Here is a 27,487-nt window from a genome sequence, read left to right on the forward strand (position 1 = left end):
TCACCTGGACTATATGTAAAAGCAGATTAGGTCATGTGATTACCTCTCACCACAAAGGACTCACTCTACAAAGCCCTGCTTTTGGCATACTAATAGGAGGAGAAAGCTAAGTGTTACTCAAAAGAAATCTCCAGTGATCAGCTATCTGGGTCTTCCTGGAATGACAAAAGGAATTTGAAGTCTGAGTGTTGTATAGCCAGAGGCAAACAGGGAATCAAAGGCAGACAGGAGTGTTTCTTATTAAATCAATATACTCTGAGTAAACCATACTTGGAGATGTCCACATCACAGAACTCATAGAAAATGGCTTCTGAAGTAGTTGAACTAATTATATGTAAAAACTAAGGTGAATAGAGATGAATGAAGATTGAATGCTTGAAAATATAAATGTAAATGCTACATAAGGAAAACTGAAAGGATGGTATGTGGGAGTATATTGAGGAAGGAATCTAGGAAGAATGGCCATTAAAAAGTAAAAAATAGGCCGGGCATGGTGGCTCACGCCTGTAGTCCCAGCGCTGTGGGAGGCCGAGGCGGGTGGATTGCCTGAGCTCAGAGGTTCAAAACCCATATGAGCAGCAGTCAGCCAGAGTAAGACCCCGTCTCTACCAACAACATCAAAAAAAACAGCCAGCACCGCAGGAGAAAGAAGAAAATCAACAAAAACGGAGTACTTCAAACAGACATGAACAAGCACACTGAAATTAAAAAAAAAAAAGTAAAAAATAACTGAAACATGGGGCGGGTGGTGCCTGTGGCTCTGTTGCAGGAAGATGAGGCCCAATGGAGAGAAAGCGCACCCAAACACCACCTTTATAAGAGGAAGGGCTTTATTCACCAGCCAGGAGCTTATGGCATAGAATTCCAAATGGCCGCGCTGTCCGACTGCCTTGGTCTTTCCCTTTTTATTGATAGTCAAAAAGTTCCACCCCACAGGTACCCTTCTCATTGGCCAGTTTGAATCAAGTGGGAGATGCTATTCCCACCCCTACAGAACTACAGGATTTCACAGAACTTGGAAATTTCCAAGTTTCAGGAAGTTAAGTTTACAAATTCCCAAGAGCTGAGTCACCATGGAGAGGACCCTGTAGGTGAGTCCTTGTGGTCTCCTTGAGAAGACCTGTTCTTATAAACCTCACCCTTCTCGGCTATCCTCTCTCATCCCCCCATTTTGAGATTCCAATATATTTTAATTTGGGGTCTCAATATCAGCTTGTTTCTGCAGGTTCCAATATTAATTACTTTTTAGCACTGAGGTTTTAGGGACTGTGACTTTTCTTGGGTTCTCTATTCAGGCCTTAATAGTACTGTGGTGGTGGGCTAATACACATATGAGTTTTCACTTTTTCCTGTGACATTTTCTCCTCTTTTCCCAAAGTTCAAAGTCCAATTAAGACAAGGCCCTCAAGGAGTTTCCTCAGGCTTCAGCCCTGCGTTGACCAGCCAGTTCCCAGTATGTGGCTAGAGCAGGGCATGTTGATTGTCTTAAAAGTCACTTTTACTTTTCAAAGGACAGTGAAGCCCTGGTCAGCCAGCTATGATGACTCCAGGTGAGTATTCCTTTTATCTTCGCTGCTGTGCATGTGGTCAGGATGATGGTGTAAAGTCCTTTCTACCTTGGTTTCAGGGGGACCAGGTTCTGATTCTGGACCTAGACTTGTTCCCCTTGATCCTCCAGAGAGAAAGGATGTACAGACACAAAAGACTAAACAGAACAGTTAATTACCCCAGGGGAGATTTTTCTTGTTACTCTTTCTAGGGTTTTTGTCTATTCAGTTCAGTCTTTCCCGGTTCTTTTAGGAGTTCCTGCTAAGTTGCAGAGAATTGACAGAGGCCTCTTTGAACAACACCAGTGGCAAGGCCTGCATCCAGTTAAGCTTTGCTTCTTGGCAGAGTTTACCAATGTCTGTTCTTATGGTCCTGTTCATGCACTTTACCCTATCTAAGTTTTGAGACCTACGAGTTATTTAAAGCTTTAGATAATTATTTTCACTAGTTCTGTTATGAAGGCTAGCCCATTGCCAAATTTAAACCAGAGTGGCAGCTTAAATCATGGGATGATTTCTCTGGGCAACATTTAACTACTTTAGGAGTCCTTTTTATCCTGGTGGGGAAGGCTTTTACCTATTCCAAGGCTAATAGACCATCACCAGCCAGTACTTGTTCCGTCTAAACCTTGGCATTTCAGTAAAGTCTACCTGGAAGTCCTCGAAGGGTGTTGCTCCATATGACTGGATTCCTGGGGGTACCATCAGTATTTGGTTCGCATTGAACTGGCTGCAGGTGACACACTGTAGACTGACAGTTTTAGCCAGGGCTGCCAGGTGGGAGATGTAGAAGTACTGGCCCAGCAACTTCATAAAATACTCTTGTCACCACAGTGGCTCCTAGAAGCTGAGGAACTGCTACTCATCTGTCTGGCATCTTTATCCATCCTTCCTCTGCTTCCTGGCTCCCCTCCACTGCCAACCATTCTTTCTCCTCCCAGGAGTAGATGGGGTGAGCTCCGGAATGCACGGGATGAGGGGAGCTACTCGCGACACCTGGTATGGCTGGGAGGCAGCCCTCTTTGCCTCAGTATCAGGTCTGGTGTTCCCCTTAGCAATGGTGGAGGCATCTCTTTGATGTCCACAACAGTGTATCATTGCCACTTTCTGGGGTTTCCATACTGCCTCTAGCAACTGAAGTTATCTTCTGCTGATACTTAATGTCCTTTTCCCCAGAATTTAATAGTCCCTTGTTATTGTACAATGTCCCGCATACTTGGAGAGTCAGAAAAGGATTCACATTTTTCCTTTGACTTAGTTCTAAGGCTTGAGTCAAGGCAATTAACTCAGTCTTCTGAGCCAATGTTCCTTGGGGTAGGGGCTTAGCCTCTACAATCTCTGTTAAGGTAACTACTGCATACACAGCCTGCCTCACACCTTCCACCATCATAAAACTGCTTCAGTCTACATGCAAGTCCCAGTTTGTAATTGTCCAAGGCTGGCATCAGCCTAATCTTCATCTTTAGCTGGGAGAAGGCATGTTCCTGTTCTCCTTCCCATTCTAAGGGTTCTCCTTCCTCTTCTTTAGTTGCCTCATATGAGGGCTTAGCCAAGACAGCCAAGATGGCAAAGTTGGGACTCCAAAGGTGACAGAAGCTGACCAGGCCTAAGAATTTCCAAACCTGCTTTTGGCTCGTGGGGCTGAGGAGGCAATTAATGACCTGCCTCCATTTCATGCCTAGATATGTCTACCCCTGCTGGTTAGTAAATCTTAGATAACATACTTGCTGCTGGCCAATCTGGGCCTTCCATTTGGAAATTTTATAGCCACATACCTCTAGATGTCATAAAAGACAGTCCATGCCTCGGGTGCAGCCCTCCTGGGTAGGGTGTCCTGAAAGGAGGTCATCAACATATTGGAACAGCACACATTCTAATTCCTCAGCTGGGAATTTCTGGAAGTCACAAGCCAGCCCTTCTCCAAAAAATCGTGGGTGTTTTGAACCCTTGTGGCAACCTGGTCCATGTGTACTGTTTCCATATCTGGTCTCTCCCACTGGAAAGCAAACAGCCTCTGGCTTCCCAAAGCCAACCTTCTGCTGAAAAAGGCATCTTTTAAGTCCAGGCAAGTGGGCTACTTGGCATCTGCTGGCAGCAGATTCAGCAGAGTATACAGATTAGGCACAGTAGTTTGCAGTGTTACAGTTACACCATTTACTGGGAAATTCTCATTTTAGGTTTTAATTTTTCCTGAGGTATCTACATAGACACAGTAGATAACATTTAATACTGCACAAATTTTTCCAGTGTAGCAGGCAACTTTTGTTGAGTCTTCAGGCTTCAGAGTAACTATAACTACTGTATATAATTCTTTAATTCTATACTTTCTGGCCAGTCTCTTAGTCCCATTTAACAGATCAATTTAATAAAACAGTTACATCTCATTTTATGAGTTGACAGTACAGACAAGGCTGGGATCTAAATACAGGTGGGCCACAGCATCTTTTTTCCTCCTTTTAAACTATTTTTATCTCTCCAATTTCTGTCTTTACTAAAGGCAAATTATAGTAGAACTAACTTATTTGCCAAAATAAACTGTACTTTCAGTATATGGGGTCTGATTATTTGCATAAAGGGCAGTAAGAACAATTGATTATTAGTCATCTAGGCTCTTCTTTTCTTTAAAATTGGCTTTGCTGGAACCTTTTATAAGAAATCTCAGGTTGGACTTTCTTGAAAGCCTTTCAGAGCCCAGGTTTTATCTGTGCCATTAGATACCTGTATGCACGGGGTAAATCCCTCTTCTCTTGCAGTCCCCAAGCACATTTCGATTCCCGGACCCATCAACAAGTGACCTTCTTTACTTACCACAGATCAGAAAATGTTACTGATGGGTATCTGGCCAGTTTTTCAAAGGGCTTTTTTATTGGCCTTATAAAGACAACCTTAATTCCTTAATGCAGTCTGGACACCTCTGGAAATGCTATTCCAGCCAAAACCTTGGTAAAATAACCAGTGCCTTCATCATATCCTATAGAACAAAACAGATTCTTATTGAACTTATGCAAATAACTGTATTGTCAGAAATTAAGAATATTTGCAAATGGCTTTCAAATTCCAGAGAAATCAAGGAGAGAGAAAAATACATGTTTCAAACTCTGCTCATAAGTACATACATTGCTTGAAAAGTTATAAATAGCTCAAAAGACAGAAAACTATTTTCTTGACTTCTGGAAAACAGAACACAGAAAGAATCAACAATATTTTGAACAAAAAGCCATTACAAACTAGCCCAGTTACACGTAACTGATTTCTGTTCTGTTGAAGTTAGACATGTTAACTTTCCAAGGAAAGTTCTAAAAATCTACTTTTTAGTCCAAAGGTATTAAATTTCCAAAGACATCAGAAATTGAATTTGAGAGAATTCGTTAGCTGTCTTAATATTTCTTTTTCTTTTTACGATAAATGTTGGACTCAGCCAGTTACATTAAAAAAAAAAAAAGTTTATTTTTTTAGATGAATTAAAATTATTACTGACAATATATGGTAGGACAGACCAAGGTCTTATATGTTAGGACAGATCAAATGCTTTATAATATTGGAACACATAAATATCCATAATCCATATAAAATTTCATTTTTGACAATGTTTCCTATATATTTTTAGTAAATCAAATAAGTTTAATGTGTTTTCCCATGACTTTCAGTGGTCTTAATACTTCAAGAAGACCAAATTTAGAGTTGTGTGTGGTTTTTTTTTTTTGCCTGGGCCAAGTTTGAACCCACCAGTCTCAGTGCATGTGGCCAGCATTGCAACCACTGCCCTACGGGCGCCAAGCCCCAGATTTAGAAGTTTATTTTGGAAGGTTTGTCAAATATCAAAGGCCTAAAACATTTGTTTAAACAAAATTATAAGCCAAAAGGTTTTAAAGGAAATACATAGTCAACTGGATCACATGTAAATTCTTTCACAAATTCTCTCTTTTATGAGCTTCATTTAACCTGCACAGACTATCTACAAACAGTCTAAACTTTCTTTAACTTCTACCCTGCCTTCCACTTTCTTACACAACCATTCTGTTTCAGGACAAAATTTATCACACAAGATTATTTCTTTCAACAATGCCATTCTCCTTTCTGTCTAATTTCTCTTACTCTCAAAAACTCACTTCCCACAAAACAGGATCCCAGGTTACCATGAAGTCACCCATTCACTCAGCCAAACTGATAATTAGAAGGTTTAAAAGGCAAGAATCTTATCCTTTAACAAAGACTCAGTTTCTCCAACAATTTAAAAAGCCAAAGTATTAAATTTTACAAATGAGAGACATTTTATGTGCTGTAACATTGATGCAGAATTTTCCCACTCAGTGGTAGACAGGGAACCCCCATTTTTCAGGCTCAGGTGAGCTCAGATATCAGACTCCCATCTCCAGGCACAAACCCTCTGAGCCCCAGCAAGGTTATGAACAAAGCAGCCCAAAACCTTTTGGACAGGTCCACCCTAAGGAGCACAAACCCTAATCCCCTCCCCAGACAAAAACTGCAGCAAAGACCTAATAAACTTGTCCAAGGTGAGGCACTGCATTCATTCATTTGCTAGAACACCCTTACAGTTTGTAAAGAATATTTTTCCATCTACCCAGTCCAGGCCAAAATATCTCTCAGGGCCAATTATTTACCCCTAGAAAAAGGACTTATGCAGGAAACTTCCGATCTGGGCCTCCTCCTCACTTCCTGAGGCTGTTCACCTTGGAGACCTGTTGCTTATAGGGATACAATCTTGTCCAGCACAAGATTTATACTCTCTTCCCCAGATTTTCAAGGGCCAGCCAGAGCTCACTGGACTATCTGAACTGCAACACTTTCCAAGGCACGACCCCTCTGCCAATAGCTCTGGCACTCTCCACTCCCTCTGCATGCCCCTCAGTCCAAAAAAATGCCATTTTATCACTGATCTGCGGTGCGTGGGCTCAATTCTCAAATTCCTGAGACCAAAGACTCACTGAAGAAATTCCAGTAACAAAACTACAACAATATCCTTTCTAATGTCTTTTCATTTACCCCCAAGACCCACATGGCCATTTGGCCACCACCAAAGACAGAAAGCAGAAAACCTGAAACTTCCAGTTTCTCTCAGAATAGCCAGGGGGCAAAGTTGGAGCAGGGAAGAAGGGCACGCTCACACATTCATTTCATCCCATGAATGGGGGGTGGGGAGGAGAAACCCCACCTATTGTTACCCATCTCAGTCATTCTCCAAGCATTCACATGCACACAATTCCAACCCATTTCTTAACCTGGGAAGCCTTGATTTACCGCTCGAGCTGCTACTTAGCCATAGGAGGCAAACCAAAACTCCCTTAGACCCTGTGAAGGAAGGTCAACTCCACCCTCACAATTCTGTCAGTCACACCACATCCACACAGACTCACACACCTCTCAACAGACCTGCCAGCAATCTAATGCCCAAGGAGTTGATCAGGCTCCTCTTCCACTAACTGTAGTGGGACCCCCAGATCAATCATACCTTGCCTTAGGTATCTCCCTGTGTAGGTACCTGTTCCTGCATACCAGTTCCTCCCTGTGTTTGACTCCTTGAAGACCCTGATGGGGTCCTTTCTCAGCCCAGTCGAGGCGTCCGCACAGGGAGGCCAAACTGCCTCCCTGGCAGCTCAGTGGTTCACATTGCTGATGCCGATCAGGGGCTCCCACATGGGTGTCCAGAGGATTAGCAGCAACTACTAGGTGCATGTTCTCTCCAGGGGTGATCTCGCTTCCTGGTCAGGGAACCAAAAATGTTACAGGAAGATGAGACCCAATGGACAGAAAGAGCACCCAAACACCACGTTTATAAGAGGTAGGGCTTTATTCACCAGCCGGGAGCTTACGGCATAGAATTCCAAATGGCTGCACTCCCCGACTGCCTTGGTCTTTCCCTTTTTATTGACAGTCAGAAAGTTCCACCCCACAGGTACCCTTCTCATTGGCCAGAATCAAGCGGGAGATGCTATTCCCGCCCCTACAGAACTACAGGATTTCACAGAACCTGGAAATTTCCAAGTTTTAGGAAGTTAAGTTTACAAATTCCCAAGAGCTGAGTCACCATGGAGAGGACCCTGCAGGTGTATCCTTGTGGTCTCCTTGAGAAGACCTGTTCTTCTAGACCTCATCCTTCTCGGGTATCCTCTCTCAGCTCAAAAGGGTAGGGCACCAGCCCCATATGCTGGATGTGGTGGGTTCAAACCCAGCCACTGGCCAAAAACTGCAAAAAATAAAAAATAATAATAATAACTGAAAGATGAAACAATGCAATGTATAGAAAAAGTTTATTTAATCAGGTGGCGCCTGTGGCTCAGTGAGTAGGGTGCTGGCCCAATATACCGAGAGTGGCGAGTTCAAACCCAGCCCTGGCCAAACTGCAACAACAACAACAACAAAATATCTGAGTGTTGTGGTGGGCACCTGTAGTCCCAGCTACTCGGGAGGTGAAGGCAAGAGAATCACTTACGCCCAAGAGCTAGAGGTTGCTGTGAGCTGTGATGCCACCGCACTCTACCCAGGGCAACAAAGTGAGACTCTGTCTCTAAAAAAAAAAAAGTTTATTTAATCTGTTAAATGAAATGTAAAAGATATAGCTATGTTGATTAAAGAATTGTCCTAGTATAAAATGTGAAGTGAATTTCTTCTTTATTATTTTGTCATAGGCAGCTCTTTGATTCTATGACAGAACAATATATTTATTCATAGCCAAAAATGTCAAATTGAATTGTTTTATTTATTCTGATTATGATCTACCATAGTGGAAATAGAAAAAAGTACCATATTTAGTGTCTGGAGCTCTAGACTTGATCAGATTTATAGTTTGTAAAAAGCTTTAGAAATTTTGTATAAGATTTCAGATTTTCAGCTTCTTCATGAGTGGAATGTTGGAAAAATATGTCAATTTTAGGACTATAAGAAAGATAAGATGCAATGACATATGTAAAAGCATCTTAAAATTTCCAAGTACATTTTAAATTTAAAGGATAGGTAATAATATTTCTATTTTCTTTTTTTTTTTTTTTTTTTTAATTTGGCCAGGGCTGGGTTTGAACCCGCCACCTCCGGCATGTGGGACCGGCGCCCTACCCGCTGAGCCACAGGCGCCGCCCTATTTCTATTTTCTTTTTCACAACCTAACTTCTTGCTCTGGGCTGCTAGGATTGAACTACAAATCTCACTTCATTATTTTATGAAAATTATCTTCATATTCATCTGGTTTCTTTCCAACTTTCATCTCTGCGGTCCTCATGCTATATCCCTTCATGAAAAAAGTGGCTATGATGATGCCAGGAATCAGGTAGATACGTGGAGTATGGAAAACTTACTTTTCCTGAGCATCTCTTGTATGCTACTTATTAATGCGGGAAACCCTACAGTGAAACCTCCAGAATGTTTATCCTTACCTCTCATTAGTCCAAATTCTGTTGCATCGCCACGTTTAAACCAATCAATGGGAAGGTAAACTTGACTGCTGTGTTAGTTTAGACCAAACAGAACCCAATCCCTAAAACACAGAAGACTTTGTGAAGAGAAAATACTTGAAGAAAATCAGGGTTTTGTTTCTTCTCCATTTTTTTGAAATGGAGAAGAGTGGGCATGTTTAGATGAAAATCATCACTATCTACATACAAGCAATATTCCTAATTAGGCAGCATTTATTACTTCCATATAGACAGAGGAATTTACATAGATATAATTAGAAAGCCTGATTCAATATATGTTTAAATTATTTTTCAGACTTTTATGTTGGCAATATATTTCTTTCAATTAGTCTTGATCTTTTCTGAAACTATCAGAACAAGACAAATGCATTAGAGATACATCTCTAATTCCAAGCAAACACGACATCATGCATTATTCAAAAATGAAATTTCAGATGCTGCAGTGACTGACAATAAAACCTGCATTGTGTATATATGCAGAGAATCACAATCTACAGAAATGGATTCAGCCAGGTGATTTTGTATGTAGCAGTGTCCTTTTTGCCATTCTTTTAAATTTACTTGTGTTATTTTTCTGTAGTTAACAGAGATAGACTAATTTATCTTTTACATTTTGTGAGGAATCGCCATGGAGATGTGAAATAGTTGTTGTCTTTTTATGATGTATCACGGTAATGTATTAGAACCCTGATAAATTAACATTCTGATCAATTCTTGTTAGACTAACCCATATAAATGGTTTCTGATGTCACTTTCTGTTTTTGCCATATCACTATGTGAGGAAAAAATTGATTCTTATGATAAAAGAAAAAAAATAGCTTTTAAATAAGCTACAACTTCAGGGCTTATGAATATATGGTACCACATTTATTAACATTGATTCACACAATGCCTTATGGATTGTTAATTTATAGCTGGGCTATGATATTGTAAACTTTATGTATTATTTCCTTTAAAAAAAGATATCTTTGTTTCAGGATGTTTCATGGAAATCAAGTAAGCTAAATTTTGTTTTCATGACTCCAGGTTAATATCAGGAGAGGCAGAGAAAACTTCGAAGTAATTCTGAATTCTAAAAGAATGTTACCTTGAAATCAAAATTCCATTTCTTTTCTAATTCTCAGCCATTCATGCATCATTGCAATTCTGTATAACACAACTTTCCGGAAAGGCTCCTGGGCAGGAAGGCAAGCTGAAAACCTTTGTATTTGGGATCATATCTCTTGAGGGCATGCTTATCAAAGGAAAAAGACTTTGGTTTTTTAATAAAACAACTCTTTCTTATCTCGATGAACACAGTATTTTTACAATAGAAGTTACCCGCTGTCTGGAAAATGCTTTAGAATATTGAACAAAATTCACATTTGACATCAGCTTCTCCTTGACAGTAACGAATGGTCTCTCAGAAGTCAAGAAACTAGTATGTTTACCTTAATGTATGGAAATAAAAACAGTATAACAAATAAGCCTTACCAAGTACTGTGACAATATCAACAATTAAGTTTACTTGTTACAGCAATATGTAATGCAATTTAGAGCAATCTCTTGATTTCACCTTGGTCCACCATATTGAGTGGTTCTCTAAGTTTACCTAAGGCTAGTTAATAATATCCATCATTTTTGGTTATATGCTTAGGCACCAGAATGAGATGAGAAAAACACAGGAGGAAGAAATAATTTTCCTTTGTGTCTTTCTACCTAATTACAAACAAATGTAAGACATTTTTAGGACATCTATGGTATCTTAATTTTCCCATGCAATCTTACAGAGCAATTATTCCAATTTTATAGAAAACTGCTTTGAATATCAGAGAATTTAAGAAAGTAAAGGGATAGATGGGGAGAAATAGCTTTGAAATCAGGAAGGAATGACCTCTTTACTTTCGATGTGGGATGTAGCACAGCTATTACAGCTACCCTGGGTGACATTGTACTAGGAACTCAGCACTTAGGGACCTTACCTACCATAAGGAAGAAGGGGAGAAGAAATGGGGAGTTGTGAAAGTCTCAATGGGGAGATTCACGAAGTAAGGCCTGGAGGCTAAGTTAGGGCTTTTGCCACTGAACTAAACAATCTCAGGCCCAGAGGAAGAAAACAACACACCAAAATTAGGAGACAAAAACCATATGTTGGGGTTAAAAGGGGATAGATACAAAGGCTGAAGCAGAACTGAAAAAAGATCTAAAGGAAAAAAGAAATTGATTGAACATATGGAGTGGCACCAAATAGGTATCATTTTAGGAATGATGTGTTTTGCTATAAGATTCTGTAAACTTTTACTTAAGAGTCTGTTATACTTCCATTTGTCAATCAATGCCATATAGAGGACTCTGTGCTAACCCCTAAGCCACCTGCTAAAGTATTGATAGACTCAACTTCTTTTCCTTCCATTTAAGGAAATGATCAATCCAATATTGATCAAGTGTAAAAATTCTGGTACCTTCTCTAACATCTTTATTTCTTCTCCTCCTCTTCTGTTGACAAATGACCTCTGCTTATAATTGCATCTTCTTGGATTCAAATAGATAAATCTGTACATGCAAAAGACCCTGTGAAAATTTTTGACTGATACAAAATCATAGGCCAGTTCAACTAGGATTCTCCTTTAGTTGTCTTCATGATCTAGATGCCTGTGTCTTGTTTCTTGTTGACAATGATTGACAGTAATTTAATTCTCATGGCCAGGGTAATCTCCAACATATCTGTGTTATTCATTGTCTTAGTATCTACTTAGTATCAGTCCATATTATAATAATAGTGATAAAGTAACAATGATGTTCAAATTCTGTTAAATGGTCCATTCCCTCATTCCTGACTATTCTTATAACTTTCATAATTTGTTCCATATATCTTTGTGATGTTCCCTTTTTTTTTTTTTTTAGTTTTTTGGACGTGTCTTGCTTCCTCAACAGAACTGATTACCTCTAAGAAATAATAATAAAAAAAGATATGTTTACACTCTCTTGAACAGCGCCCCCTAGTGAAGGGGTGTGTCAGTAACTTGTATATCTTTTTTTATCATAGATTATTTTAGCAATCAATTTTTATACTGATTAACTGATTATCAGATATTTTGTGTTGCAGAAGGAACTGCCCTTTAACAGCTCAGTATCAAAACTTACATGTGCCAGTATATTTTTCTAGAATCTAAATGGTTAAGAGCTTAGATATTAAAGATGTACACAAATATCTGGTGAAACATTTCCATTATAATTACAGATCTAACTCTCCTCTCTAACAATGCTGTTGGCCTTAAATTTTATTTTGTCTGCTATTAATATGGCATCACTAATTATATTTTTAATATATGCATATTTGTTATTAATTAAATCATTACTTTATTCATACTTTCTTTTTCTTCTCCAGCATTTCCTTTAGGATAAAATGTTATGTTTACTTATTATGTCTTTATGTCTCCTGAGGCTTCTCTTAGCTGTGACAGTTCTTCAGACTTTCCTGTTCTTCATTACCATGAGAGTTTTAAGGAGTACTGGTAGAATGTCATTCTATTGGGATTTGTCTGTTGTTTTTCTCAGAGTAGACTAGCAGTTTAGGCTTTGAGTACAAAGATCATAGAGGTGAAGTGTTATTACCATCATATCAAGGGTATGTAATATCAGCATGACTTGTCTCTGTTGATCAGTCCTTAATTACCTGGCTGAGGTAGTGTTTGCCAGATTTCTCCACTGTAAAGTTGCCTCCTCCTTCAATAATTCAATCTTTATAAGGAGGTCACTAAGCATAGCCCACACTTAGGAATTGAAGAGCCATGCTCTACCTCTCCGAGGGCAGAGAATCTATATACATTATTTGGGAGTTCTCTGCGTGGGAGATTTATGTATTCTTATTAATTCAGTTATTCTGTTTACATCTGCTTGGACTAATAGATATTTAATTTATATTTTAAGTAATAACTTATTAGTATTTCATTTTTTGTTTTTACTCAAATTGTTCCAACTCAAACCATGTGGAGCTTTTTGACATTTTTCTACCGTTTCTTTTAAGCAATTTCTTGCTCTCAGGTAATACAAGTTGCTCTACACTTATATGTTTCTTACCCCAGTTTCAGAATTAGCTATTTCTATAAGGACTCCTTATTCTGTTTATCAAAGAGTGGTATTAGAAATGAGACGTGAATTCTGTATATTCCACTCACTTTATTTTGGTTAATATGTATTTGATATTTATTTATATAATTTTATTGAAGACAATCTCTGACACAGGTTTTTATTTTTTTTGTGTGTGTGACAGAGTCTCACTATGTTGCCCTCAGTAGAGTGATGTGGCGTTACAGCTCACAACAACCTCAGACTCTTGGGCTTAAGCAATTCTCTTGCCTTAGCTGGGACATTAGGGACCCACCACAATGCCTGGTTATTTTTGTTGTTGTTGTAGTTATCATTGTTGTTTAGCAGGCCTAGGGCTGGGTTCAAACCCGCCAGCCCCAGTGTATGTGGCCGGCACCCTAGCCACTGAGCTACAGCCACCTAGCTCTGACACAGTATTATAAATGTCTCCTGTCAACGTAAAATCAGATTCACAGACTCAATTGAAATTTTATGTCTTGTAAAATTTGAATTTATTCTCTTATTATTTCAGAATATTATAGGGGTACAAATGTTTTGGTTTCATGAATTGCTTTTGTACAGCTCCAGTCAAAGGTATAAGGGTGTCCATCATCTGGGTGGTGTGCATTATACCCATTAGGTGTAAATTTACCCCGTCCCTCCTGGCCCCTCCCACTGCTTGCTTTTTGTTGAGTTTTACTACCAAATGTGCACATAGGCGTTGACTGATTAGTTCCAATTTAACAGTAAGTGTGTCTTCCCATTCTTGAAAGACTTCACTTTGAAGAATGTTCTCCAATTCCATCCAAGTTATTAACAACATACTATTTAACCATATTTTATGGCTGACTAGTACTGCATGATATACATGTACCACATTTTATTAATACATTCATATTGGTGGGCACTTAGGTTGGTTCCACATCTTTGTGATTGTGAATTGTGTTGCAATAAACTCTTGAGTGCACGGCATTTTTGATAAAATGACTGCTTTTTCAGTAGTAGTAGTGTTACTGAATCAAATGGTAGTTCTACTTTTACTTCTTTGAGGTATCTCTATATGACCTTTCGTAGAGGTTGTACTAGTTTGCAGTATGACCAGCAGTGTAGAAGTATTCCTTTCTCTCCACATCCATTCCAGCAACTATTGTTTTGAGATTTTTTTTTTTTTGACAAAATTCATTCTCACTAGAGCTAAATGATATCTCATTGTGGCTTTTATTTGCATTTCCCTGAGGATTAGAGAGGTTGAGCATTTTTTATATGTTTATTGGCCATTAGTCTTTCTTCTTTTGAAAAACTTCTGTTCATGTCAGCCTACCAGAATGCTAAGATTATAGGCTTGAGCCCCTGTGCCTGGCCACTTTTACCCCTTTGACTAGTATTTTAGCCCTTCCCCCTGTTTTTTTCATTGCCTCTCCAATTTGTTAATTTTTTAACATCATTGTTTTCTTAGATTTATATACATATTCACTATTAATTTTACCCACCTTTATATCCTTATAGGCTGGTTTCCATGTACTGAATGCCTTAAGATTCTTTTCCAACATAGGTCAGTTGCTATGAGCTAGAGGGGCCTGGCATAAATTGCTGCTGAGCAGGGGGAGCAAGCGTGGAGCAATTACCTGGTGACTGTGATATACAGCTTTTCAAGGTTTCAGAACCCTTGTCTGTTGTATCAACAAAATAACATTGAGCAACAAGTTACCCCAAAACTTTATGTCTTAAAATAGCACACATGTGTTATCTTATATTTTCTTCGGTCAGGAAGTTAGGCATAGTTTAACTGAGTTCTTTGCTGTACTACACCTCAAATCCACTTTTAAGGTATTAGCCACGTTATGTGGTTTCATCTGAAAGCTTGAGTGAAGAAGATCTGCTTCCAAGATCACTCACATTGTTGTTGACAGGCTTCAGTTCCTCACCATCTGTTGGGTTGAGGGTGTTGCTAGCTGTTAGCAGTGGCTGCCTCAGTTCCTTTCTGCCTGGGCCTCTTCCACATGGCAGCTTACTTAATCAAAATACATAACACAATAAGCTAATAAAGAGTGAATATGAACAAGATGAAAGCCAGAGTCCTTTTAAACTAATCACGGAAGTGGCATCCCATCCCTTTTTCATAGTTTATTTACAGAAGTAAATTTTGAGATTCAGTCTAGACCCAAAGGAAAGGGATGATACATGATGTATCAGGCGCCACATCTGTGTAATGGAATTTTAATAGTACCTATGTCATACGATTGCCACTTCTTTTAATTTTACCATTATTAATATACTAAGCCTATCGAGCTTCTCTCTCTATTTCATATTCCTGGTGTTTAGCTGATTTTTATGTTTTATTTCCTTTCCTCATAAGAGGCCCCACAACCTCTTATGTTAAAACACCATGTTTATGTTTGACATAACAAACCTGTGCCTCCTTTGGACATCCAAACAGCTCCTCATAGTAAGTGATGAGCAAATGATGTGGATTTCAGTTATTATACATCCTCATGGACAGATTTTTGGAGGACTGTTTTTGTGTCCTTATATATTTCTTTGTTCTTAGTGTTGATGAGGTAGAAGAAAACCAGCTTGCATGTGAAAAGACTTTTTCGTTTCCTTTTGGCTGTTCAGAGGCAATTTCAGTAGCTAGAGCTCGTTTCTAGGCAGGATAACTTGAGTGCACAGATATTAAAAACATTCCGTCTTATTGATATGCATTGGTCACCAATATAATCTTAGGAAGTTCCTTCTACTACCAAAACTCAAATATTGACTGGAATTTGTAATAGCATAATGTCATCGGCACAAAGATAGAGAAATGAAATTTAAAAGTTCTGTCAGTGTTTTTACTATAAACTAGCAATTTCAGAGGTTTATATCTTGGCTGTAAAATTTATAGTTAGATCAATCATTGCCTTAGGGCCCAGTTCAGGGATGAATTTAATTTCCTGGGATGTCTTTTAAGCAACCTTTCTTAAAGCTATAGTAATACACATAATATATATTTTCCAGTTTACAATGTTAAGATTAATAATAAAGAAGGTAGAATATTCCATTTTAGGAAATTAAAGACCATATCTCTGCTACCCATTGATAAATTATTTAAAGGTAATGGCACTTTTGATGATATTAAAAATTTCAAATTAAAGTGCTCAAATTATTAATGAATTGTTCAATTCTGATATCTTGTTATCACTTTGCAGAAATTATCCAAAGAAGCTGAATCAGGGCAGCTGTCAGGAGGAAAAAATAAATAAAAGAAAAGCATACATCATTTATATCTTTCTTACTTAAAATAAGTCTATGATTTATTAGAATTGAAAATGACTTCAGTGATAATCTTGCTCAATGCTACAATTTTTAGACGAGGAATTTGAAACTCATGTGTACAGTGATATTCTGTGACAGACATCACTGATCAGGGGTTATTTCTGGCTCTTTACTCCTACTTTTCTGTCCATTCTAAACCATCCTAGAATCTGAATGGTACTTCTGATACTTTGTTCATTTGCATTTTCCTGATGACTAATGTCAATAATTTTTTCCAGTGCTAATTAGCAATTCATATGTATCCTTTTGAAAATATCTCTTAAAATATGAAGCTCACTTTTGTTATATTATTTCCATTATTATTAAATTTGAAATGTATTTGTAAAATATAGTCTGGATATGAGTCCTTTGTTAATATATGAATTACAAATATATTCTCCCATTCTGTGGTTTTGACATTTTAAAAATTATTTATAATGCCTTTTGAAAAGCAGATATATTTAATTTTCATGGCATCCAACTTGTCTTTTTATTATTCTTAATTGCAAAAGTCCACAACCTAGGGAGGCACCTGTGGCTCAGTGAGTAGGGTGCTGGCCCCATATACTGGAGATGGCAGGTTCAAACCCTGCCTTGGTCAAAAACTGAAAAAAAAAAAAAAAAAAAAAAAGTCCACAACCTATTTAATTTTTACCTAATGTCTTTTTTTTTTATTATTATTATTATGGGACCACATCCAGGACACCACATTACATGTGGCTTGTCACTTTGTCACTTCAGGCTGCTCTTGGCTGTGACAATTTTCCTGGCTTTATTTTTCCTGACCTTGACAGTTTTGACCAGGGTAGTACTAAGTATATGTAGGATGGATCCCTATTAGAATTTGTCAAAATTTTTTCTCATGATAAGACTAGGAGGAAGATCACAGAGGTAAAGTACCATTTTTATCACCTTAGGTCAAGTGTACATATAATCAACATTACTTATGACTATTGATTTGGCCTTGGTCACACGTCCGAGTTATTGTTTATCAGGTTTCTTAACTGTAAAGTAAATTTTCTCCTCTTTTCTGTACCATGCAAAGGGAGGAAGAAAGTCAAAATATATAGTAATATATAAATAGTATTATTTAAGATTCTTTAATATAAGAAATTGTTTCTCTTCTATTCATTTGTTCAATCATTAATTTATATTAGAAATGACATGATTATTTATTTTATACTTTGTATAGATTGCAATAATAGTTCACTTATTTTGTTACTTAAATTTTTTCAGATTTGGTTCCTGGGAGCTCTTCAAGTTGCTTCCTATGCTTCTTTGCCACATCCCATCAATGTGTGTGTATGTGTGTGTGAGTTGAGTACATCTTAACTTCCTGTCTTTTATGCTTCAGGCTCTTCTTGAATACTCCCTGCCCTGGTCCAAAAATCAACCTCTTCTGCAAGAAGCTCTTTTTATTTAAGAATTGTATTAAAAACCAAGAAATGTGCCTTCGATATGCTGTTGCCACTGCAGTGTCCTTTTGTTACCATCTCCTAGAGCAGAAATTACATGCATTCATATAAACTATTGTATATAAACGTGTTTATAGAATATTTCTTTCCCTGTCTGTATCTATATAAACTAAACTTGATTTCACTCTATTGTCTCCAACTCTAATTCATTACCACATAGATCATTCCTGCTTTCTTTCCTTGTTTTACTATAAATTCCTATGCCATCAATGAGACGCCTGGCTTCGCTGATCTGCCATCCATTAACTTTATTGTTCATTCTAGTATACAAATATTTTAGCATCAGAATTGTTGAATTATAACTGCATGAGAATCAATTCTGTCAACTAGAGTACAATGTACAATGTCTATGTTAGTTTTTTTTTTTGCCATTAGGTTTTTCAGAGTCTATTTATTTTGAAAATATTTAAGTTGTCATTTCTTTTCTCCATTCTCTTCAGCGGTGTTGTTTCATATATTTGTAATTTGCATTAAATTCTTCTTTTACAGTCTTCATTTTCTTCTGGGATTCTCCAGTACCTAAGTGATTTTTTTTTAAATTCACGACATTAAAGATCACTCTCTATGCTGTTAAGTTCTATAGGTTTTGAGAAATACATAATATCATGTATCCACCAATACACTATAAAATGGAATAATTTTACCATGTGAACAATCCCTAGCATTTCATTATTTATCCCCCTCTATCTCCCTGAATCCCTAAAACCCATTGTTTCTTGTCTTGCTTCTAGTTTTGCATATTCCTGAATGTACTAGAAGCAGAATCATATGGTAGGTAGCTTTTTGTAGGATGCTTTCTTTCAATTATAAAGATGTATTAAAAGTTTTTCTGTCTTTTGATGACTTGAAAAGTCATTTCTTTTCATCAGAGCATAATATCCCATTGTATGAATATGCCCATTTTTACTCATTTAGTTATCAAAGAACATCTTGGTTACCTCTTGGTAATTATTAATTGAATGAAAATTATTATAAACACTTGCAAGGTTATGCATAAACATAGGTTGTCAATTAGGATAAATATCTGGAAATAGAATTGCTCAATCATATGCGAAGACTATGTTTAGCTTTTTAAGAAACTACCATATTAAATCCAAGTTTAATATTTTTCACTTGGACTGGCTGTATGTATGAGCTCCTGTTATTCTGACCCTCACCAACATTTGGCATTCACAGTTTCAGGGGGAGTGGTTTAAAGCAATCTATTAGGTTCTAATTGTTTCTCATTATCGTTTTATTATATTTTGTATCTCCCTGATGACATTATAATGAGAATTATTTCTTTTTTTTTTCAGCTGAATACAACATATATATTTTTTTTGTTGAGTTTCCCCCTTCCAGTCTTCTGCCAGTTATTATTTGGATTGTTTGGCTTCTTACTTTGGGGTTTTAAGAGTTGTGTGTTCTGTGTGTTAGGAAACAAGTTCTTTACCAAATACGCACTTTGCAAAGATTTACTCTTAGTCTATGGCTTATTTTTGATTCTCATAGAAGTATCTTTTCACAATAGAAGATTTACATTTTATTAAAATATAATTTATTATATATATTTTTTATTAATTATGTTTTCAGTGTTCTAAAATTTCATTGCCAAAATCAGGATCATGGAGATATTTTCCTTTGTTTTATTCTACAGCTTTTATATGTGTGACATATGTACTTACATCATTTATTTGAGTTTACTTTGGTGAAAACTGAGATTTGTGCCAACATTTATTTTACTGCATATGTATTTTCAACTGTTTCAATTCCGTTTGCTGAAAAGATTATCATTTCTTTTTAAAATAGTGTTGGTGCCTTGGTAGAAAAATAGTTTACTTTGGGGGTTCTCTATTCTTTCTCTTAATCTCAGTATCTATTGTGAGTCTAATCTTTTGTCAATATCACGCTGTCTTGATTACAGTGTAATTTTAGTAAAGCTTGAACTTGGTAGTGTCTGTCCTCCAATTTTGTTCTTTATAAATTTCTGGGATTTTGATTAGTATTGCCTTGAATCTATAGATCATGTTGGAAAAATTACATCTTACCCTTACTCTTCTAATCCATGGATGTAGAATATTTTTTGTCTGTTTGTTTAGGTTTGTTTGGATTTCTTTCCTCAGTTTTACAGTTTTCTACAAATATATATACTGTAGTTTAATTCCTATTTATTTTTGTTTCTATTATAATTGGTTTGTGTTTTTTTTTTTTTTTTTTTTTTGTGGTTTTTGGCCGGGGCTGGGTTTGAACCCGCCACCTCCGGCATATGGGACCGGCGCCCTACTCCTTGAGCCACAGGCGGCGCCCAATTGGTTTGTGTTTTAAATCTCAAAATTCAATTGTTTATATAGGAATGTGTTTGATTTGTGTATGATTACCATGTATACTGTGACCTTTCTATAACACTTCTTAGTTCTTCGAGAACATGTCAATTACTTGGGATCATTTGTGCAGACAATCATGACATCTGTTAACAAAGACAGCTTTATTTTCTCATTCTCTGTCATATATTTATCCATGTACTTTTTTTCTTATATTAATTTATTACTAAGACTTTTAATATATTATTAAATAAGAACAATGAGAGAACACTTTCTTGCTTTGTTCTCTCTGTTCCCAATTATAGTGGGAAATTGTCCACTTTTAACCATTATGTATCATGTTAGTTATTGAGTACTTTTAGATATTCTTTATCAAGATGAGGAAATTTTTCTATATTCCTGGTTATTAGAGTTTTAATCATGAATAGGTGCTCAATTTTTGTCAAATAATTATTTCTGAATCTATTGATAATCTGATATAATCTTTCCTCCTTGATTCATAGGTGGCATTAATTGATTTTGAATGTTGAATGAGCCTTATAGACCTGTAATAAAATCTCAGTCATGTTACATGATTATTTTATATATTGTTGAATTTGATATCTTACAATTTGGTTAAGGATTTTTAAGTCTATATTCAAAAAGATTGGTCTGTGGCTTTCCTTTCTTATAATATCTTTCTATATAGAATGAGTTAGTGAGTGCTTTCTCTAATTCTATTTTATGGAAGTTATTATAAAGGTTGGTATCATTTTTTTCCTCATATGTTTGGTAGAATTTACTAGTCAAATTATCTGACCCTTATGATTTCTGTTTTTAAAGGATATCAGTTATTGATTTAATTTCTTTGTTATAAATAGGAATAGTCGGAACTTTTTGTCTCCTTTTCTGGCTTGTACATTTTAAGGAATCTGCTCATTTTATCTAGGTCATCATATTTGTGGGTATCGAGTTATTTATAATATTCCTTTACCATCACTTGTTGACCTTGGATCAGTAGTGATGATCCTTCTTTCCTTTTGCTTGCTTTCTCTCTTTATATCTTGAAAAGCTTGCCTAGAAATTTAAAAATTATGTCTTTTAAAAAATCAGATTTTGGTTTTGTGATTTTCTCTATTATATTCTCTTTTTTAGTTCTATTGTTTAATGTTTTATTTTTTACTAATATTTATTTTTTGTTACTAGCTTTAGTCTTAAATTATTCTTCCTTCACTTATTACCTAAGTTGGAAGATTACATTATTGGTTTCATATTTGTCTTTTTTTCCTAATACATGCATTGTACTGCTGTTAAATTCCTCTGAGCACTTCTTTCACTGTTTCCCCCAAATTTTCATAATTTGAATTATCATTTCTATTTAGTTAAAATGTGTCTTTTAATTTTGCCTTCAATGTCTTTGATCCATGTGTTATTTAGCAGTGTGCTGTTTATCTATAAATATTTATGGAGTTTGCAGCTACCTTTCTGTTATTGATATCAAGTTTAAATTCATTGTGGTCTGAGAACTGAGAACATATTCTGATTTAGATTCATTTAAAAAACTCTTGGTCAGGCATGACGGCTTTTGCACTTTGGGAAGTAAAAGCAAGAGTATTGCATTAGGTCAGAAGTCTAAGATCAGCCTGGATAATTAGCTAGACCTGTCTCTATAAAATAATTTTTAAAAGTTAACCAATTGAGGTAGAATATGAGTTGATTTTTGTATAGGGTGAGCAGTAAGGACCTAGTTATTCTTCTGCATAGGTATATACAGGTTTCCAGAACCATTTATTGAACAGACTGTCCTTTTTGCAATAAGTGTTCTTGGTACCTTTGTCAAAAATAAATTGTATGTAGATATGTGAATTAATATTTTTTTGTTCCATTGGTACAAATATCTCTTTTTAGGCTAGTAACAAGTTGTTTTGGTTACTTCACCTTTGTAATATGAAGTCTAATAGTATGATGCCTTTAACTTATTTTTTCAGGATGGCTTTGGTTCTTCCAGGTCTTTTGTGCTTCATGCAAATTTTAGGATTTTTTTTTCTCTTCTTGTGAAGAATGTCAATATTATTTCAAAGTGGATTGCATTGAATCTGTATATTTCTTTTTGTAGTATTGTCACCTTAACAATATTATCTCTTCTCATCCATAAGCATGGGATATGTTTTCATTTGGTAGTACCTTCTTCAATTTCTCTCATCACTGTTTTGTAGTTTTCCTTGTAGAGGTCTTTCTCCTCCTTTTAAAAATTTATGTCTAGACTTTTCTTTAGCTAGTAAAAAAAGAAATTGCTACCTTGGGTTCCTTTTTAGCTAGTGTTTTGTGTTTAGAAATGCTACTGATTTGAGCATCCTACTTTTATATTCTGAAACTTTACTAAATTTGTTTATTAGTTCTAGAAGATTTTTGGTAGCATCTTTAGGTTTTTCTATACATAAGATCATGACATCTACAAACAAGAAGAATTTTGCTTCCTTATCTCTAATTACCATGCCATGCATTTTGTTCTCATTCCTAATAACTTTGTTTAGAACTTCCAAAACTATGTTGAGTGCTGTATCCACATACTGGTGCTGTATACACCAGTGCTAAGAGTGCTGTATCCACATATTGGTGTAGTTTTAAGAGGTCCTTTTATTATCGATGTCTAGTTTTATTACATTGTGGTTAGATAATATGTTTGATTTTTTTGTTTGTTTGTTTCTTTTAGTTTTTGAAACTTTTGCTGTATCCTAACTTCCTGGAGAATGTAACACGTATTGATGAAAAGGGTGTGTGCTCTGTGGCTGTTGGGTAAAATGTTCTATAAATGTCTGTTAGGTCCATTTCATCTATGGTGCAGTTTGGATTCAATGTTTTGTTATGTTGTTGTTGTTGTTTTTAATTTTCTGTCTAGATGACTTGTCCAATGCTGAGTGTAGAACGTTGAGGTCTCCATCTATTATTGTGTTGAGAACTATCTCTTCCTTTAGATCTAATAATATTTGCTTTATATTGCTGGGTCCTCCTTTTTGGGGTGCCTAAAGGAGCACTGAATAAATCCTTGCTGAATAAATCCCTTTTTTGATATATAATATTCCCTTTTTGTTCCTTTTTACAGATTTTAACTTGAAGTCTATTTTGTCTGATATGTGTATATAAGTATAGCTATTCCTGCTCCATTTTGTTTTCCATTTGTATGGAATATAATTTTGCATCACTTTGCTTATAGTCTATGTGTGTCTTTATAAATAAAGTGAGTTCTTATAAGTAGCATATAGTTGGGTTTTGTATTTTTATCTATTCTATTGGTCTGTATCTTTTAAATGGAGAATTGAATCTATTTGTTACAGTGGTGTGGTTTTGCCACAGGTGAGCTCTCTAGTCTGTTTCTCAGATCAGGGGCATGTACATGTACATAGCCAATGTGGGGTCTAGCTTGCTCAGGTTGGGAACACAGGGCTCTTGCTCTGACCAGTGGCATAGGTACATCGTTAACTGGCAAACTTTGGGGTCTGCTCACTAGAGGTGGTCTATGGGCTGTTTTCCAGGCCTATTATATGGTGTACAGCTGCTCAATAGCCTAAAGACAGCTCTGCTGGGGGATACCTGTGAAATTGTTTCTCAGGTTCAGGATAAAGCTGCACAATTGCTCTATTGGCCTGGAAAAGGGTTTGCCAGGGGCAGCCCATGGGCTATTTCTTAGATCAAGGATACATTCATAGATCTTTTTGGCTGGCCTGCATACCAATCTGTTGAGGTTATTTCCTTAGTCTGGAACATGAATGCAGGGCTGCTTGACTGGCCTGGAGATGTGTCTTCTGGGGATGGCCCAAAGACCTGCCTTTCAGTTCCAGGATGTGGTTGTACATCTGCTTGGTTAATCTGGGGACATGTGTAGAGGGAGAAGCCTGCTGTGTCCCTTCTCAGGCATGAAGCATGGGCACACAGCTTTTTGCACAGCTTAGGGGCTTGCCTGTAGTGTTATTTCTCAGGCTCCAATTTCAGGTACATGGCCATTCAGCCAGGTGAGGGGCTTATCTTCGGGGGCTGGGGCACCTCAGGGCCATTACTCTGGTTCTGTGAACAAGTGCATAACCACTCTGCTAGCCTGGGAGTGCATCATCTGCTTGGAGGACATGCAACAGTTTGGCTGTTTCCAGGGCAGTTTGCTTGAGAAGAACTGCTGGACTGTTGCTATGACTAGAGGGGAGTGTGGTAGAATTTTGTTTCCCTGCCTTGCAGGATTCGTGTCATAGCCTTAGCTCCAGATTCTCCACTCCCGGGGCTGTGGTGTTTGGCCATCAGTGTAGGCTGGGTAAAATGAAGATGGAGACCCAGTGCTGAAAGGGTGCAGTGGCTACTGGCCACTAGAGAAGGCTGTAGAGGTGTCTCTAGTTTCAAGATGGCATGAAGCTACAGCAGCTTGATTCTCAACGGGTGCATAGGGTGTGGAAAGTGCACATCTTGAGCTCTTAATCCAGAGCAATGCAGCTATATGTATTCCTGGTAATTTTCCAACTTTGGAGACTGTGGGATTCTCCTGTTTAAGGACCATAGTTTTAAAGTGTGACAGTGGGGTCTTCTTCCTACATTTTCCTCATAATGAGAAGTCCCTCTGACTCCAGGCAGATCTGATCTTAGGAAGGGAGATGAGGCTACATAAGCTGGGTGCAGCCATGCCTTCCTGGATTTCTGGTCACCACAAGTGTATCTCCACTTCCCCACTTCAGTTCAGCACTTTGCCTTCAGCACTGCAGTTGAATTACAGCTGTTTATTTGTTGTCCTGGTATTTTCATCTGCTCAGAGTTTTTCCATTTCTCTGTGTCCCCGAGCACTATCTCATCTTTATATTTGAGTACGGGGATATTTCTAGTGATTGTCTCAGTACTATATACTTGTCCTTGGATTTCAGATATTTCTGAAACCAGAAATATCTCCACATATTATTTTTTAATAGTAAATATAGTATTGGAATGGAAATATCAATGATGTCAATAGAGTATTTAAAAAAGCACATTTTACTTCAACCTCATCTAGCAGAAACCCAATATATCCTGTAGTATGATTAATACAAGTATGAGTTTCTTTCGATAGCTTTTCACAGAAGTCTTGTCCTTATTTTATTGTCTTACAAACTAGGAGAAGATGTAGTTGAATTGCACCATTGATACATTCTTGGTGATAAGTAAACTTTCAAGGTGACAATTAACCTTTGTCATTTCTAATCATTCCTTTTCACATCCTCAAACAACTCAACCATTAAATATGATGCACCTCAACCTAAGTCCATTAACCTAAACAAATTACCAAGTGACTTTGGAAATTGGAGAATGAAGTATTAGGGACAGTAACAGTCCCTTCCTGCCCCGTCCTCTGCTTGTTATAAATTACTTTATACCTTCTCTATTAAAGCACATATTCATTGACTTCAAAATTACAGTAAGTTCCTTTCACTATGAGAATAACAGGTGCATTTTGATGATTCAAAGGGCACCACATGTCTTTTTTATTATATCATCATGATAGCCATAAATGTACAACCTTATATCACTGTAGTTTTTTCATTATTTGTTATCTTGCATATTTTCTGCTATGCTAATCCTTTACTGATTCTATCACCAGTTTCTTAATTTCATTCTTGTTTTGTTTTATTTTATGAACCAACACCCTTTTATTATGTTACCTCTTTTGTTGTTATAATCTCATTTTTACCCATTCCTTTTACTTTGATCCCTTATTAATATCTTTATAAAATATCTTAGTGTCCTTCTTTTTTTGGGAGAAGATTTTTTATAAAACTATAGTAACCAAAGTTGTAGTATGGGTGAAAAAAATAGGCAATAAATCAATGGAATAGAATAGAGAGCCAAGAAATTTATCCATCTAAATTCGACCAAGGAGCTAAGACAATATAATGGATAAAATATAGTCTTTTCATCAAGTAATGCTAAAACAACTGGACATTGGTGTGTAAAAAAGAAAAAGAACCGATACACAGATCTCACATCTTTCCCAAAAATTAACTCAAAATGGGTTATCTACCTAAATGTCATATACAAAACTGTACAACTCTCAGAACAGAACATAACCTGGATGACTTCAGGTATGAAAGAGACTTTTTCAGATACAACATCAAAGTCATGATCCATGAAATAGTTAACAATCTGAACTTCATTAAATAAAAAGAAAATATTTTGATCTGTGAAGGACAATGTCAAGATAATGAAAAGACAAGTCACAGACTTGCAGAACGTACTTGTAAAAGACACAGTATTTTCATGATAAATTCAACAATAAGAGAAAAAATGACCTAATAAGGCCAAAGACCTTAACAGACCACTTGCCAAAGATAATACACAGATGAAAAATCAGCATAGGAAAAAATATTTGGTATCTTTTGTCACAAAGAAAATGCACAGTAGAACAATGAGAAATTCCTGAGTATCTACTGGAATGGCAAAAATCTGAGACACTGCCAGTGCCTGATGCTGCTGAGGATGTGAAATAATAGCAACTTTTAATTAACATCCATATCGAAAGACAAATTGACAGTAACTTAGACACTAAATAAACATCCATGTATCATATCAGTAATCACACTTCGTGGTAACGTATGTCTACACAAAAACCTGTACGTAGGTGTTTATAGCAGCTTTATTCATAAGTACCGAAACTTGTAGGCAACTAGAAATGCTTCCATAGGTGAATGGATAATAAACTCTGATACAACAATGGACTATTATTTAGCACTAAAAATAAATGGGCTCTCAAGCCATTTAAATACATGGAAGATAATTGAATTCATATTAGTATGTGAAAGAAACCAATCTGAAAATGCCACATGCTCTATGATACAAATTGAATGAATTCAGAAAAAAGCAATCTATGGTTTCTAGGGGTTGTGTGGTGGGAGGGTTGAAAAAACTACTGTGCATTGAAACTTCTCTGTATGATTCTCTAATGATGGGTGCGTGCCATTATACGTTTGTCCAAAGAGTCAACCTTAATGCAAACTATGGAATTTGGGTGATAATGGTGTGTCTATGTAGTTTCATCAGTTTTAACAAATGTATCACTCTGGTAGTAAGTATTGATAGTATAGGGGAGGCTGTGCATATATGGGACAGAGGGTAGATAGGATATCTCTGTACCTCCTAGTTTTTCTGTGAACCTAGAAGTTCTCTAAAAAATTATAGTCTAAAAAATGTAAAGGCAGTAGAATTATTTACTGTGACTAAGATTAAGTTACTGGAATTTTTCAATTATATTTTATTAGTAGATTATTTCAATTTCGCCAAAAAGGGAAATTTCTGGGGCTGGGAAGTATTGTACTTTTTTCAAGCAGTTGAATAGCTGGTCTTTAAGTAGTGAACCCAAGAGAAAAGCTGCCTATTTCATTTTATTCATTGGG

This window comes from Nycticebus coucang, chromosome 4 (assembly GCF_027406575.1).
Source record: "Nycticebus coucang isolate mNycCou1 chromosome 4, mNycCou1.pri, whole genome shotgun sequence".
NCBI classification, from domain to species: Eukaryota; Metazoa; Chordata; class Mammalia; order Primates; family Lorisidae; genus Nycticebus; species Nycticebus coucang.